General features: G+C 42.5%; 1 protein-coding gene across 1 annotated transcript in view; it reads left to right on the top strand.

The window, feature by feature from the left end:
- LOC113015304 (uncharacterized) overlaps positions 1 to 12,105 on the top strand; it is a 325,186-nt gene that overhangs the window by 174,543 nt on the left and 138,538 nt on the right. The gene's annotated exons all lie outside the window — the stretch shown is intronic.

A 12,105-nucleotide genomic window follows, 5' to 3' on the forward strand; every position in this document is an offset into this window, starting at 1 on the left:
TGTGTAATACCACACACAGGCCACAAGAGAGCAGCACTGTTATACAGCTTTACAGACACGTCCACGGCTGATCAATTGAAAGGTTTATTGTAGTTTATTAATAAATTAAATGCTTTACATGTGACACATTTCACAGAAGTCGAGCTCAATAAAGAAGCTTCAAGAAAAAAGCATAGAGTCAAACCAAGGACATTACTCCTGCAACATGAGCATTGTCTACGCAGCCAGAGGTATTTATCTTAATTTTAATTAAAATCATCAAAGGTTGCTGAGTTTTCTTCTGATTTTCAAGCATTTTAGTTTTATACAAATGCTATAACTGTATTTATGACTTAGCTCAGTTTAAAATGAGTTTTAACTGACAGATTTGCTTCATCATTTTAAGGGATGAAGGGTCCTGTCCTGGCAACGTCTGACTAGAAACTAGAGCAGCAGATGAGTCACAGAGTCCCTCCTTACTCAGTATTATGTTAACAGTCTTTACAGAAAGACGTTTAGACATTTAGAGAAATTAGGATTACAGGAAAAAGTGGAAATTTAATTCATTGTGATCTTCAACATATTTCGGTTGGCTCGTGTGATGGGGCACATAATCAATGGTGGATCAATGTCCCTCTTAAGGGAAAATCTGGGACTTTCCACCATTTGCCTTTTAGAACCAAAGAAACTTCTCGGATGAAACATCCTCAAGAACTTAGAGGTCCAGTCGCTTTATTTCCAGACTCCTAAGATAAATAACTAATAACACATTTTACATTGATTTATGAATACTAAAGTATAAGTCCACGGTCATTAAGTGTGATCCTTTACATTAATTTTAGCCAGACGTAATGAATCCTATGTGGAGTGTGTCCCTGTTGAATATGGTCCAGTGGGTTGTACCTTCACTTACTTTTAGTCTGCAGCAAATCTATTAGTATATTTACATAAAGATTGTGTTATTCTACCCCACGCATAATCAGCAATTATAGGAGAATTTTTTCTTAAATAGACAAATGTGCACAAATTCTAATTATTAAATTACAGAAATGAAAAATTAATAACTAATGATATTTTCTTACTATCTGAAAAATTTACACTTGGTGAAGTATTAACATTTTTAAGTTTTTCATGCAAATTTTTGTATATGGATGGATTACTGTGCAAAAAAAGGCATTTCCATAGAGGGGCACTTTGCATCAGCAGCACCATGCTCCAGTGCTCTGGGAGAGTTTATAGTCCTGAGAGTTGAACACTGGATGACTGACAGCTGTCCTTCATCACAACAGAAGCCACAGAAATCCTCCTCATCAAAAACATGACTTTGATCTGCGTCCTCATCTGGACTCTCCTCTGCTGCTGCTTCACAGGTAAAGTCCAGAGAATCAAACTCCTCTCCTCTATCAACATCTGTCCCTCTGAAATGAAGCCCACAAAACCATGAAGCTGCTTTATGTTTTTGTCTCTGTATCCTCAGAGTCCAAAGGACAATATACAGTGACTCAGCCTGGAGCAGTGAGCTCTGCTGTGGGAGCAACTGTGAGCATCAAGTGTACGACCAGTCAAAACGACCGTTTAGCCTGGTACCAACAGAAAGATGGAGGAATTCCTAAACTGCTCATTTACTATGCTAGCACTCGAGTATCAGGGATTCCAGCTCGTTTTACAGGCAGTGGATCAAACTCTGACTTCACTCTGACCATCAGTGGAGTCCAGGCTGAAGATGCAGCAGTTTATTACTGTCAGAGTGAACACAATCCTAACAGTCAGTGGGTGTTCACACAGTGAAAAACAGTCGTACAAAAACCTCTCTCAGTCAGACTGAACAGAAACTGAAGTGACTGCTGCAGCTGGAAGATACTGCAGAGACTGATACAGTTCACTGAGGACACACACACACACACACACACACACACACACACACACACACACACACACACACACACACACAAATAAATGCTTTTTATACCTTAGTGAGGACATCTAGTTGACATAATGCTTTCCCCAGCCTCTTACCCTAGCCTTAAAAATGAATCCTGAACTCTAACACCTAGCTTAAATCTTAAATTAACTGTATCCCTGACACTAAACCCACATTTTGAGCCTTGTGGCTATTTAATAATAGGAGACCAAAAAAAAGGTGACTTGACCATTTCTTCACCTGAGAAAGTCTTGGGTTGTCAGTGTTCTTTGGGTCATTATCTATTTGCACTGTGAAGTGCTGTCCAATGACTTTCCAACTACTCCAATGAGTAACATTGGCTCCAAAATCTTTGACAGATGATGTGATATGCTTCAGATCAGTTTTCCTTCTTCATCATTTTCTTTTCCAATTATGCTGATAAAACTTCATCTTGGAACTGTTCCTGATTTTTCTGTGTTTTTCTGGCAAAGTCTAATCCAGTCTTCCAGTTCTTGAGTGTAACCAGCAGTTTGTAACTGGTAAGAGTTTCCTTTCATGAAGATGACTCTTGATCTCTTGGTAGTAGACTTAGACTATGATACAGCCACCTGGGGCTACTGTAGCTCAGAAGCATCCATCCAATGCATCCATCTCAGTCTAAATGTGTTTGAATGTTGTATAGAAAGCATTCCAGTAGGAAAAGCATACAAATTGTTCTTGTATTTCTTTATGGGTGAATGAGCAGAAAAGCACTATAGAAAAACCAGTCCATTTCCCCCTTAGAGAGTATTTTAGACTAATGAATATGACGTGTAAAGTACTCAAAATTAAGCTGTGGTAGAGTTTTTTCCTTAAACTATGAATTCTGTCCTCATTCGTTTCAGCTTTCTTCTGTGGTCTTTTAGGCCTTATTTTTGTTGTGCTGGCCAATACAATCATTCCTTTTAAAAATGAACCAGGTTGTTGATTTTGGGGTTGTTTTTTTTTTTTTCTTTTTTTTTTTTTTTTGCCTGTCCCATTTGGTTCTTTAGCCATCAGAATTGTTGTCTGAAGACCAACAAGGATACCCAATGGATTTACTTTGCCAAATGGATCTTCGTGGCATTGCCGTATTGGTCCATTTGGTCGATCTTTGTTTTTATTATTTATTATATTTTATTTTCAGATGTTACAGACATCAGTGAGGGATAGGAAAGGGAGAAAGAAAGAGGAAGGAAAGGAAAAACAGAAGGGGAGAGGGACAGTGAGAAAGGGGGGGAGAAAAAAAAATAAAAATCTCCTGGATCACCTGTTGAGAGAAGAATAGAAGACAAAAAAAAACAAAAAAAACAAAGCAACATACTAAACACAACACCATCGCATTAATCTAGCTAAGTGTAAACAGCAGTAAATACTAAATATTCAATGTTGTTGTGCAGCACGCAGGACAGATGTGCTTCGAAGTAGCAGCCAAGAAAGGTGTAATTTAAGTCTACGAGCAGTGAACACCCGTGTGCATACCTGTGTGGATCAGCGTGCTTGTATTCCAAAGGTTTCTCCATGTAACGATCTGCTAGGGAGTGTGGGGGGGCCACAGCCCCGTCCTCCAGGGTATGAAGCAGGTATGGAGGAGATCAAAACTCCAGACATCCAGAGGCCCCCAGAACACAAGAGACCATGGAAGACCAACAGAGGGGCAGCCGCGCCACTGTCCCAGAAAGAGCTGAGGAGAGTCCCAGATGAGGGCTCACTCAGCAGCCGCGGAGCAGAAGCCAGGGGGAGTTGCAGTGACGCGCCCGTGAGCTCCGCCGGCAGCCAGCTGTGCCTGAGTGACCGAGCCCCAGGCCGAGAGGCCGGGGGCACCCCACCTCCGAAGTGGCCCGAGCGAGCCCCAGGCTCCAGGCCCCGATAAGCGGCCGCCAAGGAGTGAGCCGGTGTGTACCTGGACGCCCACCCCCAGACACAAAGAACCACCAACGCACCGACACCTGAGGGAGTCCGCCACCGGCAGGGGAAGTGGTGGTGGGTGGAGATAGGCCTCCAAACCTTGGAGGGCCTGAGGTGTCCCCAGAGAGGTGGTGTCTGATACCCAACCTGACATATAGACACAGACATACAGGCACACACAGACACAAACATCCATTCCCACCCTCATGCTCTCATATGCACTCACTCCACACTCAACCAACGTGGAGACAGACATAAAGAGACGCTGTACACACAATCACACTCCCCAAGCGTACTCTACAAACCGGGTCTAGGTACCCTTGCCCCTGGAGGGGGGAACTGCACCCAGACCCAGGTGGTGTTACCCTTTTCCCTGCGGTGGGGAGAGGCAGACCACCCCGACTCCGTAGCAGCAGGGAGGCCCCACACTCCAGACCGCAGTCGGACGGCCAACTCCTCCTAGCCCCCCCGCTCCAGCAGGTCGCAGAGAATGGGGGTGAGAGAAGACTCCAAGCCTCCCTCCACCCGCTCATTGTAGTGTTCATGCATGTGTGTTCTAAGGTGCAATTAAAACCCAGGAGGGCATGGAGCTACCTGCCAGAGAGCAGCAGGTAAGCGCATAGCCCCTCCTGATAGCCCTCAATGTCTAAGTGTATTTAAAATTGAGAGGTGGGCAACGACGCCAGGGGTGAGGTGTACACCCTGATGGTCTTTTGGAGTCCGTGATTGTGCCCACCCCCAAGATCCTATATGTATGTGTAATGAGAGTGTGAGTAATGTGAATGTCTAAGTTGTGGGATAAAATTGAGGCAGAGGCAGCCGGAAGGGGACAGAGGGGGGGTTGGTGATTTTGATAGTTCATTTGACCTCATATGCAGGGATCTAATTAACAACCAATAAATGCAATCAGATAATTTGAAATCAACTCATCTGTTTAATTTGTCTTAGAAAAATGACAGGACAGGCTTTATCTGTTGATGAAATGGCTTGAAGACAATTGCTCAGTTATTTTTGAGCCTCTGAAAAAAATAAGTAAAAAAAGGAGTATCCTTGTGGCACAGACGTCCACATGTTATCTGCTCCAATACAGGACCAAATTTAGAGAACTTACTTTGAATTTCAGTAAAATGTTAATTTGATCGATCCATTACTAAACAGCATTATTTGACTGATCCAAGTCTGTGCTGACTTAGAGCCACAGCAACCAAAACAAAACTAGACCAGGGGATGTTAAAATATACTTTTCTGAATAAGTATGACTCATATCATTTAGATGATTTTACAAATGACTCTCAAACCATGTTGACTGATCGGAATGACACCTGTGAATTCACAATGTGATGACTGCTCGCGATGTAATCCTGTTGAAGTCAGTCAGATGATTTCCATAGAGAGGCACTTTGCATCAGCAGCACCATGCTCCAGTGCTCTGGGAGAGTTTATAGTCCTGAGAGTTGAACACTGGATGACTGACAGCTGTCCTTCATCACAACAGAAGCCACAGAAATCCGCCTCATCAAAAACATGACTTTGATCTGCGTCCTCATCTGGACTCTCCTCTGCTGCTGCTTCACAGGTAAAGTCCAGAGAATCAAACTGCTCTCCTCTATCAACATCTGTCCCTCTGAGGATACAGAGACAAAAACATAAAGCAGCTTTATGGTTTTGTGGGCTTCATTTCAGAATCCAGAGGACATGTCCTTGTTACTCAGCCTGGAGCAGTGAGTTCTACTGTAGGAGGATCTGTCACCATCAGCTGTACGACAAGTCCAAACGTGTATTACAGCAGTCCAGATCATCGTTTAGCCTGGTACCAACAGAGATATGGAGAAATGGCCAAACGTATTATTCATTATGTAAGCAAAAGAGATCCTGGGACTGTGGGTCGTTTCACAGGCAGTGGATCAAACTCTGACTTCACTCTGACCATCAGTGGAGTCCAGGCTGAAGATGCAGCAGTTTATTACTGTCAGGGTGGTTTCAGTGTAAACAGTCAGTGGGTGTTCACACAGTGAAAAACCATCATACAAAAACCCTGAGACTGAACTGAAACTCAACTGACGCATTTCAACAAGGAAACACACACACACACACCCACACACACAAACCTGTCATGCATATCAGCACAGTCAGAATCATCCCACATTTTTACCTGAAGAATGTTCAAATGACATTAAATAAAAACATGAGATGTAGTAACATTAACATTACAAAATCATCTCCATAATCACATCACATTCTGTATTTAGAGGAAACAAGTAGAGAAAATATACAGTGGTTAAAATAAGTACTGAAAATGTCTTTTTTTTATGAGTATACATATTTCTAAAGGTGATGCTGACATGAAATTCTCACCAGATGTTGGTAACAACCCATCTAATCCACACATGCAAAGAAATCAGTGCTTTATATCCATCAGCTCTGGGGTGGCTGTGACAGTCCATAAAAAAAGGCCAGAAAGGACCACAGGGACAAAGTGGAGTCCAGCTACCACAGCTTTGACACCAGGCCACTGTGGAATGGACTACGCTGCATCACTACGAGAAGGAAAACAAAGACAGGGTTCAGCCCACCGTATCTCTCGCAGACGAGCTTAACAACATCTATGCTTGTTTTGATGCAGACAACAGAGAGCAGATCCTGTATCCTCAGGAGCACAGGGAGGCTGTAACTCTAACTCTCAAAACAGAAGCTGTGAGATGGCCTTTCAAAAAGGTCCAGGAGCAGAGTGTGTGCAGACCAGCTGGCAGGGGTGTTCACCAACATCTTCAACCTCTCTTTGAGGCAGTCGGTGGTCCCCACATCCCTCAAAACATCCACCATCATTGCTGTTCCTAAGAAATCATTGGTCTCCTGTCTGAATGACTACCGTCCTGTTGCACTGACATCCCTCATCATGAAGTGACTTGAGCCGCTGTTCAAAGGTCAGATCTGTTCCTCCCTCCTTGACACACTGGACCCTCTTCAGTCTGCCAATTGGAGAAACAGAGTCACAGAGGATGCCATCACCCTGACGATGCACACCGCCCTCACTCATCTGGAAAAAGGGAATACATATGCAAGAATGCTCTTCATCGACTACAGCTCAGCTTTAACACCATCATCCCCTCAAACTTGCCTTGAAGCTCGTCGACCTTGGGTGACACCGATCTGCAGATGGATTCTAAACTTCCTCACAAACAGGCCCCAGGTGGTGAGAGTTGGTAAGACACCTCCTCATCACTCATCCTAAACACAGGAATGCCACAGGGTTGTGTGCTTAGCCCCCTCCTTTATTCCCTGTTCACACACGACTGTGTTGCTAAACATAAGTCCAACACCATGATCAAGTTTGTGGATGACACAACCATCATAGGCCTCATCACAGGCAACGATGAGACGGCCTATAGAGAGGAGGTGAGGGTGCTGTATGAGTGGTGCCTGGAAAATAACCTGACACTCAACATCAGCAAAACTAGAGAAATGATAGTGGACTACCAGAAACGACCAGTCAGGGAACACCAGCCCATCCACATCAACGGTGTCAAGGTCGAAAGGGTCAGCAACTTCAAATTCCTTGGAGTCAACATCACTGAGGATCTCTCCTGGATCCATCACACAGACACTGCTATCAGGAAAGCTCGCCAGCGACTCTACTTCCTGAGGAGGCTGAGGAAGTTTGGCATGAATGCTAAGATCACCTCAAATTTCTACAGGTGTGCGATGAAGAGCTTGCTGACGAGCTGCATTACAGTTTGGTACGGAAGCTGCTCTGCCAGCAGCCGTAAATCACTACAGAGGGTGAAGGCAGCAGAGCACATCACTGGCTTGAGTCTTCCTGCCATTCAGGACATTTATTTTCAACGGTGCCTCCGCAAAGCACACAGCATCATCAAGGACCACAGCCACCCAGCACATCAGCTGTTCTCCTTGTTACCATCTGGAAGACATCACAGGAGTCTGTCTGCTCGGACTACAAGACTTAAAAACAGTTTTTACCATCAAGCCATACGACACCTCAACCACAATACAAACACACCACATTTCACAGGATGCACTCAGAAGCTGTCCTAGAGTTTCACGAGTACATTGTACACTATGCACGGGTCACTTCACTCTTATTAGGATTTAAAACAAATAAAAAAACTTACTCTGTGCAATACTATACTAACTGCCACTCAGAATTTTGTACTGTTCAGTTTGTACTGCTGCTCACTCCTGTCACTTTATCTCATGTGCAATATCCCAATGGCTTCATGATGCCTCCTGTTTGGAGAAATTAAGCGCATGCATTGCTCAGATGTAAATTTTGGCAATTCTTTGACACAAACAGTCTTCAAATCCTGAAAGTTCTCTGGGCCCCTGCTATAAACTCTGACCTTTAGTTCTCTCCATAGATTTTCAGTTGGGTTCAGATAAGCTGTTTGGCTTGGTGACTCTGGCAGCTTCATTTTCTGTCTCAAAAGCCAGTTGAAAGTTTCCTTGGCTGTGTTTGGGATCACTGATTTGCTGAAAACACACCCTTGTTTCATCTTCATCATCCTGGTCGATGACAGCAGATTATTATGAGGAATACCTCGGTACATTTTCCATTCATACTTCCTTTAATTAAATAAAGCGTGTATGTGCCATATGCCGAAAAGGCCAACAACATGCAGTGCTTTTTGACCTCCAAACATGGTGTGTATTATTGCATCTAAATACGTTTTTGGTCTCCATCCCCCATAGATGTGAAACCAATCATAGGGTAGATTAAGTTGATGATATGTTCTGCTACCAACAGAAAAATGGTGAAACTTCTGAAATGCTCATTTTTAATGCCGACACTCAACGTCAGGGATTCCAGCTCGTTTTACAGGCAGTGGATCAGAAACTGACTTGACTTTGATCATCCACATGACTTTATTGATTCTATATTGAAAAATTCAGTAATTTTGTAATTGAAAAGAAAAATACATCATCAGCATCTAGTGAACATTTTTATGCTTGGTCTGCCCCACTGTCATTCTATAAATAAATGACTGTGATCATGTAGCTACTGAAAGAAATTTTATAGATAGTGCTGTCAGCATGAACAGCTCTGATAACAGCCTTGTTTAAAAGATCCAATCCAATTTTATTTATAGAGCACTTTAAAATACCCGGCACAGGACCAAAGTGCTGTACAGAAAATAAGTTAAAAACAATAGAATAACAGAAAACAGCAAAAATAAATAAATAAAACACATAATACATAAAAATTAAAACAGCCCTATATTAAAAAAGAAAACAAGATGAAACAGCATAGAATCAGCTACAAACAACTAAAATAAAATTAAAAATAAAAACCAACATCTCACGTGGTGGCAAAGGTCAGGGTAAAGAGGTGGGTTTTCAGGAGTGTCTTAAAAACAGGTAGTGAAATGGTCTGTCTAATCTTTAAAGGCAGATTGTTCCACAGTTTTGGAGCTGCTACAGCAAAAGCACGATCTCCTCTAATTTTACGCCCGGTCCTGGGTAAATTCAGGAGCAGCTGATCAGCTGACCTGAGAGAGCGGGTGGGTGCATAAGGCTGTAGCAGTTCAGAGAGATAAGATGGAGTTAGGCCATGGAGGGCTTTAACAGCAAATGAAAGAATTTTATGGATAGCCAGTGACGTGAAGCTAAAATAGGGGAAATGTGCTCAAACCTTCGAGTGCGAGTTAAAAGACGAGCTGCGGCATTTTGCACCCTCTGTACATGAGTAATATATAATGGGCTGACCCCTATATAAAGTGCATTACGGTAATCCAATGCTGAATGCTAAGAAAGTCCTGGATCACTGTCTCAAAGTGCTGCCGTGAAGGAATTGGCTTTATTTTTGCAGCTGCCTGAGCTGAAAGAAGCTAGATTTTACCACTGCCTTAATCTGATTATCAAACTTCAGATCACAGTCCACTTTGACCCCAGGTTTGTGACAGTTGGCTTAACATACTGGGCCAAGGAATCTAAATACACATTGGGGGTCTCAGTGGGGCTACCAAAAACCATCACCTCTGTCTTTTTATCATTGAATTTTAAAAAGTTAACAGACATCCAAGCCTTAATGTCATCGAGACACTGAAGTAATGGCTGTGTGAGGTATCTGCCTTTTTTCTTTAGAAATGTCATCAGCATAAAAGTGGAAAGCAATGTTGTGCTTTCTCAGCACAGAACCGAGGAAGCAGATATAAAGAGAAGAGGAGGGGGCCTAGAACTGAGCCCTGTGGGACACCACACAAGAGAGGGGGGGAGGACAACACATGTTCACAGAGACTGACACAGAAAGTTCACCCCGCCAAGTAGGGCCTGAACCACTCCAGTGCCGTGCCCCTAATGCCCACCCAGTGCTCCAAATGAGAGAGTAAAATGCTATGATCCACTGTATCAAACGCAGCTGTCAAATCTAAAAGCACCAGAACAACACAGTCCACAGCATCAGTAGCTAAAATATGCCATTAAAAACTTTTAAAAGGGCTGATTCAGTGCTATGAAAAGGTTTAAAACCAGATTGGAAAACCTATAAAACAAAAGATATTTAAAAGAGATCAAAAAGGAGTCATGAAACAAAACATTCAAATAAAAGAAGACAAATTGAAATAAGATGTATTCTGAAGAAAAAACGTAGATTCTTCCTAAATTTATTATGAAATGTCTTTGTTCAGTATTATGATGAATTGGCTGATTCAGTTATAAACAACACCATGAGCTCATGCTGCACCATGAGCCTGATACAGGTCTTTGATGGAGTCAGTCAGATGATTTCCATAGAGAGGCACTTTGCATCAGCAGCACCATGCTCCAGTGCTCTGGGAGAGTTTATAGTCCTGAGAGTTGAACACTGGATGACTGACAGCTGTCCTTCATCACAACAGAAGCCACAGAAATCCTCCTCATCAAAAACATGACTTTGATCTGCGTCCTCATCTGGACTCTCCTCTGCTGCTGCTTCACAGGTAAAGTCCAGAGAATCAAACTCCTCTCCTCTATCAACATCTGTCCCTCTGAAATGAAGCCCACAAAACCATGAAGCTGCTTTATGTTTTTGTCTCTGTGTCCTCAGAGTCCAGAGGACAGATCACAGTGACTCAGCCTGGAGCAGTGAGCTCTGCTGTGGGAGGATCTGTGAGCATCAAGTGTAGGACCAGTCAGAATGTTCAAAACTCTCAAGCTTTAGCCTGGTACCAACAGAAAGATGGAAAACCTCCCAGACGTATCATTTACTACACTAGCAATCGTGATTCAGGGATTCCAGCTCGTTTTACAGGCAGTGGATCAAAGTCTGACTTCACTCTGACCATCAGTGGAGTCCAGACTGAAGATGCAGCAGTTTATTACTGTCAGAGTTATCATGTTATCAACAGTCAGCATGTGTTCACACAGTGAAAAACAGTCGTACAAAAACCTCCCTCAGTCAGACTGAACAGAAACTGAAGTGACTGCTGCAGCTGGAAGATACTGCAGAGACTGATACAGTTCACTGAGGACACACACACACACACACACACACACACACACACACACACACACACACACACACACACACACACACACACAAAATGAAGTGATTCATCACAAATTTGTGTCCTACATCGCATGTATGTTGTGTTCAACTTTCAAATATATATTTCACTAAAGAACAAATGTGGGCCATTAACCCTTTAAGACCTACCATAGAACCAAGTCCACCAGAGCTTATATTATATTTTTACATGCTGTGGAGCCATTTTTTGGAGCATTTCAAGTTGCTATACATTAATACAACCATTATAGCCCATATTTTAATAATATGTCTGCATTAAGTGCATAGTAATTACATAAATTGCAAAAAAGTACAATAAACTACAAAAAAATTTAAAATCGTTTTTGTTTTTTTAACATATATTTCTAGTTAGAGAAATTTAAGAGGCTTATCCCTCAAAACTGTAAATACAAAAAAGTTGCACAAACTAGTTTCCCACCAAAGGAAATTTATTTTGAGTGTTTTCATAGTTTTATTTTTGAGATACACCAATTTTCATATACTACAGGAAAAACGAAAAAATATATTATAGTGCAAATTTGCAAAATAACAGCATGTGCATCAAAATAAACTATTTCCAGCAGTGCAGTATGAGTCCTCAGCATCCCAGAAACGACACAGAAAGTCATGAAGTCAAACATAACTTTTAAAAACACAAGTATAAGCTCATGAGGCCACGATGGTAAAAAAAAAACTACATTTCCGCAAAATGACGTCACTTCCGGTTTCGGGCAGGTCATGCGGTCATGTGATAGTTCGCGCTGATGGACGTAGGAAGTGTTGCAAACAGCTGATCGGA

This window comes from Astatotilapia calliptera, chromosome 22, assembly GCF_964374335.1.
Source record: "Astatotilapia calliptera chromosome 22, fAstCal68.1, whole genome shotgun sequence".
NCBI lineage: Eukaryota > Metazoa > Chordata > Actinopteri > Cichliformes > Cichlidae > Astatotilapia > Astatotilapia calliptera.